Source organism: Tiliqua scincoides, chromosome 3 (assembly GCF_035046505.1).
Source record: "Tiliqua scincoides isolate rTilSci1 chromosome 3, rTilSci1.hap2, whole genome shotgun sequence".
Taxonomy (NCBI): domain Eukaryota; kingdom Metazoa; phylum Chordata; class Lepidosauria; order Squamata; family Scincidae; genus Tiliqua; species Tiliqua scincoides.
In genome coordinates this window covers 58,085,809-58,095,339 of record NC_089823.1, presented here as the reverse complement: position 1 = coordinate 58,095,339, position 9,531 = coordinate 58,085,809, and positions in this window count along the sequence as shown.

The window sequence follows — 9,531 nt, the reverse complement described above, 5'->3', positions numbered from 1 at the left end:
GAGACCACTGCGTTCCAGAAAAAGTTTCCCTGGTGTGAATAGAATGCTCTGTTCCGCTGGGGTGCCTCCTTACCATGTGACCAACCTCCCCCAAACTGCATGCAGGTCAGCCCCATTTGCCTGAAAATCCAGACGCAAAGCCTGCTGGGGTGACTGACTCTGGAAGAGGCTAGCTGGTGTGCAGTTTGGGGGAGATCAGTGGCACGGGAGGAAAGTTCCCCAGCAGAATGGAGCATTCCACTCATCTGTGCACTGGATCTGGCCCACAGGACATGGTATGGAGAGCTCTGCTTTAGATCAGGAGTTAGCAACCTACAGCATATGGGCTATATCTGTCCCATCACCCAAAGTCATCCAGCCTGTATGTAGCTCGGCTTGGTGTGCAAAGCCTCCCACCCAATTTGCCTGTGCCAGAGAGGAAATGACAGAGCCACCCGCCCAAGCTTGCAGAGTCCCTGTGCCGCTGTGGCAGATTGGGCAGGAGGTTTGCCTCCCAAGCCAAGCTCTGTTGAGCCACTTCCAGGAGCTCAGCAACCCAGAAGTTCAGTGGTGACATCGCAACATCATTGCAAACATCCAGCCCCTTTGCCTGAAAAGGTTGCCGACCCCTGCTCTAGATTTTATAATTTCATCTTCTGAAGCAGGACAGGTGAAACTAAACATAGACAGGCATTGCATATGGTTCAGTCCTGTCTTCTCTGTTCCTACAAATTCATCAGTACTAAGCCAGCTGCAGTATTTCCTTCCTTAGTGCCCCCTTCTTTAGCACACCTCCATTATGTCTTCTTCAGCACTGCTTCTATGGCTAGCATTAGGCTTGTTCACATATTAAACTGTCCCCAGGTTCATCTGTGTTCCTAAGTATAATTATTCACATGTTCTATTCAATGCAGGTACAATCTATGTACAATATATATGAATTGTGAATTTGCAAAAATGAATCCATATGCAGTCGGCCATCCAGAAATGTGTACCCAGGTACAAACAGATGTACACAGACGTCCTGTACCTGGATACAGTGCAATGTGTGAACTGCCTTTGTTCACCAAACAATCTCATTCTTTTGTCTCTCCAATGGCATTTGTTCTACAAAGCCTGGGGCAGCACAATCCTAACTTGCTCTGGAACAGGTAGGCCAGCTTGCCTGCGCTCTATCTAGCATGGGTTTCGGACTGGTTGTGGCCTGGCCTGAGGCAAGGGGAAGTAATTCCCCTTACTCCAAGTAAAGCCAATGGGGTTACCTGGATCTGCGCCACCTCAAGAGGTGGCGCAGATTCAAGCAGACTGGGACTGTCCCGGGCTGCCTGGGAACAGGCATACGATTCAGCACAAGTGCCAGATCCTAGCCCCACCCCCGCTCCCTGCCTGCCCACCCAAGGGCCCATTGCTGCCCACCCGCCCTATCCTCCCCATGCCACCTCAGACCCCCACACCAGCTGAACTTGGCCAGCACAGACTCGCCTGTCTCCATGGGAGCGGAGGCTGGATTCTACCTCCATGGGCAGGCGCACATCCATGTGCCACCCCATCTGACGTCTGAGGTGGCGCAAACATGCTTTATGGCATGTTTGTGACCCTCCCAGGTTGGCACAAGGGACTTGTGCTGGCAGAGCACTTGTTTTGGATCGCGCTGTTAGAGTTTCACCTTGTGGGCGCTACCTATCACAGTGGCATCGACCTCACTTTCCCACCATGGATATTCCTATGCTTTGATTATTCCTTAATCAAAGCACATCTTCTCTGCTCAGTTTTGTCCTGCAGTGGTGGCAGTGATTGAGGCAACACGTGACACTTCCCATGTGATAATTGTAGTTTGACAACTTGGTGTAAAATTTTCAACAAGCATTGCTTATCAGAGATCACTGGCTCTTACCATGCAAAGCAATTCTCTAACAATGGGCAACAAGCTTTAGAGTGGTAAAGCTGTCATAGACTTCCAATTACTAAATTGAATTTGCAAACTCACTCTTAGAAACCATCCCCATAGTACAAAAAACACAGAAAGCAGAACTGCCAAAATGACTCACACATATTATTATTATTATTATTATTATTATTATTATTATTATTATTATTATTATTATTATTATTATTATTCCAAGAAAGGCAGTATAGAAATACCTGTATTATTATTATTAATATGAATATGAATATTCATATTAATAATAATAATAATACAGGTATTTCTATACCGCCTTTCTTGGTCCTCAGATTTCTCCTTAGACTTTATTCAAGGCACTTTACATAGGCAGACAATTTTTAAATCCCCGTAGGGATTTTTACAATTTGAAAGAAGGTTTCTATCTTTCAAGAAACCACAACATTCAGGTGCTTCTTTCTTGATCTGGTCGCACATTCTGGCCTCCATCCTCCTACGCTCAGAGCAGATGGAATAGCTCAGCTCAGCTTGTCAGCTGCTTCAAGGTTGCACGGTGCCGGTGGCCTTGAACTGGCGACCTTCGGATGTTATCTTCAGGCAAATGGAGGCTCAACCCTCTAGACCAGACCTCCTGCCCAGTAATCAGTAATCCAGACATCTGATTACTCTTAACACTGAACCAGCTTTTAGGACTTCCATTCTGACAAAATTTTTTAATGTGATTTGTCCAAGTGTTTGCAGATATATAAAAATTTGCACAGACGACATAATGCTATAACCCACCCTACTAGCAGATTCAATTGCTGTGACCTAGTAGTATTTGCCAGGGCCTAGGAGAGGGGGGTAAATGCGATAATTTGTATCCGGGCCCAGGGTCAGAAAGGGGGCCCAAGAGCCAAAGGAGGAGACCCAGAAATTTCCTGGGATCTTACATTTTACAATCTGACCCAGACTCACTGCCCATGTGTGATACTGTGGGCATTACCGTGGGCACACAGCAGCGACTGCTGCCACGAGCCATACGCACCAAACCCAGGAACGCATACATTCCTTAACAGTGTCACAACTGGGAGTAAACGGACCTGCTACAGTAGCTCTTTGGCTTGTGGATCCACTAACCATGAAGGAGTGTGGAGGAGCTCAGGGAAACAGCTGCAGGATTGCAGCTACTACAAAAGTCAGTTTTGGTGTACACAGGACACCTTCCATTCTAGTGTGAGCCTAAATACGATGAGATTAATCTCCTGTAATGATTTTCTATATCTGAAAGATTTTAGAGAGACTGATAGTACAAGCCTATGTGTGTCTACTCAGAAGTAAATTCCATTGTGTTCAATGGGGCTTACTCCCAGGAAAGTGTGCATAGGATTGCAGCCTTAGGAGTGTGTTGGGTTTTCCATATCCAGCTGCCAACGCCAGGCAGACAGGCAAATGTGTGCTCTGCATTGGGAAGACTGGTAGACCTGGGCTCCAAAGACTATTCCAGCTGTTGCTACTTTCCCCCTGCCAGTTTTGACCCCATTTTGCCCACCCTCATTGCCAACCCCCACTCTGTTTCACCCCCTCCCTCTTTACGAAGGGGTCCAAAAGAAACTTGGTACTCCCTGATAAAATTCCTCTGAGGTCCTGGTATTTGCCATTACTGTGATAGCTTGAATATGTGCTGATTGCTGAAATAACTGCCAGATTGCTGAAGCTCAATCTATGTAAGTACCTGGTTCATCCTTCGCATGACTGTAGGTCTGTGAACAACTGATGATATCATGCAAATTGTCTATAAACCATATCCGTACTGCAGACGTTAATGTTGTGATCATAATTATAAGAGAGATGATTTCTTCAAAAACGATTGAGTTTCCCGAGTTAAATCTGAAAACATACCAAAGATGAGAGCATGCATTGACCCCAAATGTGTTGAAGGCCTTTGAAATACACGCATGAAAATACCAAAATTTAAAGGATCTTTAGAAGTTTGGATGGAAAAAGAAAAGTAACTGTTCCATTGCAACAGGATAAAACTTCTAACAGTGTGATCCTATATATTCTTAGAATTAAACCCCATTGGGTTCAATGGGACTTATTCTCAGGTAAGTGTGTATACTTAAAGATGAAAATTCTATACAATGCTTTCCTGGGAGAAAACCCCACTGAGCACAAGGAGATGGGCAGCCCAATCCTGAGCTGCCCAGCACAGGGGCTGCCACAGAATCCAGCACGCAATCAGGTAGCCGCCGCTGGCTCCTCAGGGTAAGGGGACTTTCATCCCCTTCCCCCAGCTAAGGGAAGTAGCTCTGTAATGGAGCTACTCCATTCTGCAGCTGCTCTGGAGCTGCCACAGAATCAGAGTCCCATGTCGGACTGCGCGATCCAGCAGGGGGCTCAGGATCCGGTGTAGCAAAGCTCAACCGGTCCTGCCCTCTCCCTCCCTGCTCCTTCCCCTGCCACACCTCCTCCCTGTCCTCTCCCCACTCCCCCCGCCCCAGAACACCTCCTCCCTGCCTCGCCACACCCCTGCTCACCTCTCTGACGCCCAACGGTTCAGGCAACTGCCGGGTGGCGAAATATAGGCCCAGTGCCAGAGCAGGCCCAGTGCAGGCTCTCACTGGGCTAGCTCCCATGCTGGGCCTGTGGTAAGGGCTTGCAAACATGTGTTATGACACATTTGTGACAGCGTGTGCTGGCAGTGAGCCAGCGCACAGGACTCTGGATTGGGCTCCACTTCTGAGTAGACGTGCTTAGGAGTGCACAGTAAGTCTAGCTTTCAGAGTTGATTCACCTCAGTAAAATTTCTTTCTTTTACTCCACCTTTTTGCTCCACCTTTCTCCCAGTAAGGGCAATCAAGGTGGCCTACAACTATTTAAAACAACAATAAAACAGTAAACAATAATTAAAACAGTAAAAACAATTAGAAAACCCCCAATGGATCAGCATCAGTTATGCCACTTATGTATCCATTTCGAAAACTAGAATATAAAATATGTAAATAGATCACAAAATAATGGGAACAGAAAGGAAAAGTGAAAAAAGAATTTTAAAAAAATCATTTTCAAATGATTCATCCTGCAAGTAAAAATAACTATATAATTAGCGTTAGAGGAAACTATCTTCTATCCTCAAGACATGACACTCCCTTTCCACTGTGCATTTCACACATGGAAATTCCCATCAGTTTCTTAATTCTGGATTCTCAGTTACAAATACGAGTTCTATGTATTCCTTTTCCATAATAGTAATACAAGGAATACCCTTTCTGGGAATCCTGGACATCTTCGTCACTACTGTTGTGTTCCAGATAAAATACTTATAAGGAGATGTTCGGAGCCAAGCACAACCAAACACAGGAAAAAGGGGCTTTACACTGAGTCTACATATTTTCATGGGTTCTGATATCATCATAAGTCTTGATCCACCATGACATCTCTGAACTATCTAGCTCCACAGGATACTGTGTAGATACTGCTCCAGATTCCTCCGCCCCTAAATATTTCAGTTATATATGGGTTTGGCACTGGGAGGATGAACAAAAATGGCCAATGCCTGCTAGAGCTTTGCTGTCATCACAGTCTCTGCATCAGCAACACATTCTTCAACATGAAACCCCAACATAGAGTCTCTTGGAGACACCCAAGATCAAAGCACTGGCACCAGCTCCACCTGATTCTCACCAGACGCTCCAGCCTTCCCAGCATCAAGATCACACGCAGTTATCAGGGTGCTGCCTGCGACACTGACCACTCCCTGGTGTGCAGCAGAGTGAAACTGCAAACAAAGCGACTGTATCACACGAAAAAGGAAAGAAGACCTTGCATTGACACCAGCAAGACCCGGGACGAGGGAAAAGTGGAGGAATTTGCATGAGTGCTTGAGGAATCTCTTCCAGGCTCAGCTGATGCAGATGCATCCAACAGATGGGAACATTTCAAGAATGCCATTTACAACACCGCCTTGTCCATATTCGGCAAGAAGACCAACAAGACGGCAGACTGGTTTGAAGCCCGCTCTGAGGAGCTGACACCAGTCATTAAGGAAAAGAGGAAAGCTCTAGCAGCATACAAAGCCTGTCCCAGTGAGCGCAACCTGCAGGTCCTCCGAACTGCTCGCAGCAAAGTCCAGCAGACTGCCAGGAGATATGCTAACAACTACTGGCTCCAACTCTGTTCCCAGATACAGATAGCAACTGACACGGGCAACATCAAGGGGATGTATGATGGTATCAAGCTGACCCTAGGTCCAACACAGAAGAAAACTGCCCCTCTGAAGTCTGCCACAGGCGAGGTGATCCAGGACCGGGCGCAGCAGATGGAACGCTGGGTGCAGCACTTCTCTGAGCTGTATTCCCAAGAAAATGCAGTAACCAAGGAAGCACTGAACAACATTGAGTGCCTGCCTCTGTTGGAGGAGCTTAACAGTGAACCAACCCTAGCAGAACTTCATGTGGCCCTGGACTCTCTGGCCTTTGGCAAGGCACCTGGGAAAGACAGCATCCTTGTTGAAGTCCTAAAGTGCTGCAAAGAGATCAGCGCCACTGAGCTGCATGAAATCCTCTGCCTCTGCTGGAGAGAAGGTGGAGTACCTCAGGACACGAGGGATGCAAACATCATCATGCTGTACAAGAACAAAGGTGACAGGGGTGACTGCAATAACTACCACGGCATCTCTCTCCTTAGCGTTGAAGGAAAGCTGTTTGCCCAAGTTGCACTGAAGAGGCTCCAGGTACTTGCAGAGAGCGTCTATCCAGAATCGCAGTGCAGATTCTGAGCCAACAGGTCCACCACCAATATGGTATTCTCTCTTAGACAGCTGCAGGAGAAATGCAGAGAACAATGACAGCCACTCTTTATAGCCTTCATAGATCTCACGAAAGCTTTCGACCTGGTCAGCAGGGACGGCCTCTTGAAGATTCTCCCCAAGATTGGATGTCCACCCAGGCTCCTCAGCATCATCAGGTCTTTCCGCGAGGACATGAAGGGCACTGTAGTCTTTGATGGCTCAACATCAGACTCCTTTGACATCTGAAGCAGAGTGAAGCAGGGCTGTGTTCTTGTGCCAACCTTGTTTGGGATTTTCTTCGCTGTCCTGCTGAAGCAGGCCTTTGGAACTGCAACAGAAGGCATCTATCTCCAGACCAGATGAGATGGAAAGCTCTTCAACATCTCCAGACTGAGAGCAAAGTCCAAAGTCCAGCTGAAATGTGTGTGTGACTTCCTCTTTGGTGACAATGCAGCTGTCACTACCCATTCTACCAAAGATCTCCAGCAGCTCACAAACTGTTTTAGCAAGGCCTGCCAAGACTTTTGACCAGGGGTGCCCAAACCCCGGCCCTGGGGCCACTTGTGGCCCTCGAGGCCTCTCAATGTGGCCCTCAGGGAGACCCCAGTCTCCAATGAGCCTCTGGTCCTCCAGAGATTTGTTGGAGCCCGCATTGGCCCGACGCAACTACTCCAATGTGAGGGCGACTGTTTGACCTCTTGCGTGAGCTGTGGGATGAGGGCTTCCTCCACTGCTTGCTGTTTCACATCTATGATGCAGTAGCAGCAGCAAAGGAAAGGCCAGCCTTGCTTTGTACAAGGCCTTTTATAGGCCTTGAGCTATTGCAAGACCTTCATTCATTCATATAAGTTCATCTTTAATATATTCATGTATGTAATGTTAATGTATTCAAATTTTAAATGTAAATTAATTCTTTTTTTCCCCTGGCCCCCGATACAGTGTCAGAGAGATGATATGGCCCTCCTGCCAAAAACTTTGGACACCCCTGCTTTGGACTGACAATCAACCTGAAGAAAACACAGGTCATGGTTCAGGATGTGGACTCACCTCCCTGCATTACAATCTCTGCACACGAACTGGAGGTTGTCCATGACTTTGTGTACCTTGGCTCAATGATCTCCGACACTCTTTCTCTTGATACCGAGCTAAGCAAACGCATCGGTAAAGCAGCTACCACGTTTCCCAGACTCACGAAGAGAGTCTGGTCCAACAAGAAGCTGACGGAACATACCAAGATCCAGGTCTACAGAGCTTGTGTCTTGAGTACACTTCTGTACTGCAGCGAGTCATGGACTCTTCACTCACAACAGGAGAAGAAGCTGATGCTTTCCACATGCACTGCCTCCGACGCATCCTCGGTATCACCTGGCAGGACAAAGTTCCAAACAACACAGTCCTGGAACAAGCTGGAATCCCCAGCATGTATACACTGCTGAAACAGAGACGCCTGCATTGGCTTGGTCATGTCATGAGAATGGGCAATGGTCGGATCCCAAAGGATCTCCTCTATGGAGAACTTGTGCAGGGAAAGCGCCCTACAGGTAGACCACGACTGCGCTACAAGGATATCTGCAAGAGGGATCTGAAAGCCTTAGGAATGAACCTCAACAGATGGGAAACCCTCACCTCTGAGCGTTCTGCTTGGAGGCAGGCTGTGCAGCATGGCCTTTCCCAGTCTGAAGAGACACTTGGCCAACAGTCTGAGGCTAAGAGGCAAAGAAGGAAGGCCCATAGCCAGGGAGACAGACCACGGACCAGGGACACTGCTCCCAATGTGGGAGGGATTGTCACTCCCGAATTGCCCTTTTAAGCCACACTAGATGCTGTGCCAGAACCACCATTCAGAGCGCGATACCATAGTCTTTCGAGACTGAAGGTTGCCGACAACACTTATATGGGTTCCAGATACTACCTGACTCTCCTGGCTTGAAGTTTTTTAGAAGTCTTTCTAGGTTTGAGCAGTTTGAACTTTCAGCAACTCCTGGTTGGGTCTTTTATTCCGTGGCCGGGTGCCATTGCACTGATTTCAACAGTTACAACAAAGCCCAGCCAGGAATAGTGTGCCCTTTGTGTGCCTGCTGCTCCATGCCAACTACTATCAAACAGCCCTTCTGGCCATAGCAGCACTACTGGAAAGAGTACAGCAGGAAGACTAAGGTCATTTTGTTTCTGGAGGACAGGTTCAAGGAAAACTGCTATGCAGTGCCCTGCTTGGCTAGTGGTGTCATGGTTGGACTCTAAAAGGGAACTGAGTTCAGTAAGAATGGAGGCATTTGATTAGCCACAGATATTCATGTCCACTCTTGTAACAAACTCATTACCTGCTACTGTGCTCTATGGGTGGTCTGTCTTTGGTTCTGGCATCTCTGGAGAATCCCATGCAAGTAGTTGTCTTCTGAAATCCAGCATGTGCAGAGTTTGAAATGGATTTCATTTTACCTGTGTTGCTCTCCTGTCAGGTAACTGATATGTTTTGCTCTAGGTAGCCACTAGGCTTAATACACTAGGGGCCCAATCCTACCCTCAAGATTTATGGGAGTATCTCCACATACAGCACAATGAGGACCTACTATTGTAGAAGTGTGTCTTCTGACAGAGGTATCACAGACACCATTGGAAGATAGCTATGCAAAATGCACACACAGACCAAAGTCTGCCCTAATCTATGAATTGGTTATGCCATGAAGTCTTCCCTGAGACTGTAGCCTCATATATGTACTGGTGCCTGATCACACTCACCAGATCAAACCCACTGCCTGCAGCAGCTCATAGTGTCACCAGCCTTAGACAGTTTAGTCATTAGCAAAAGAAAGATTAGACTTGGTTGTGTTATTAGTCAGGATGCAAAGCAACATCATGTGAAGCCCTTGTGTTTAGGCAG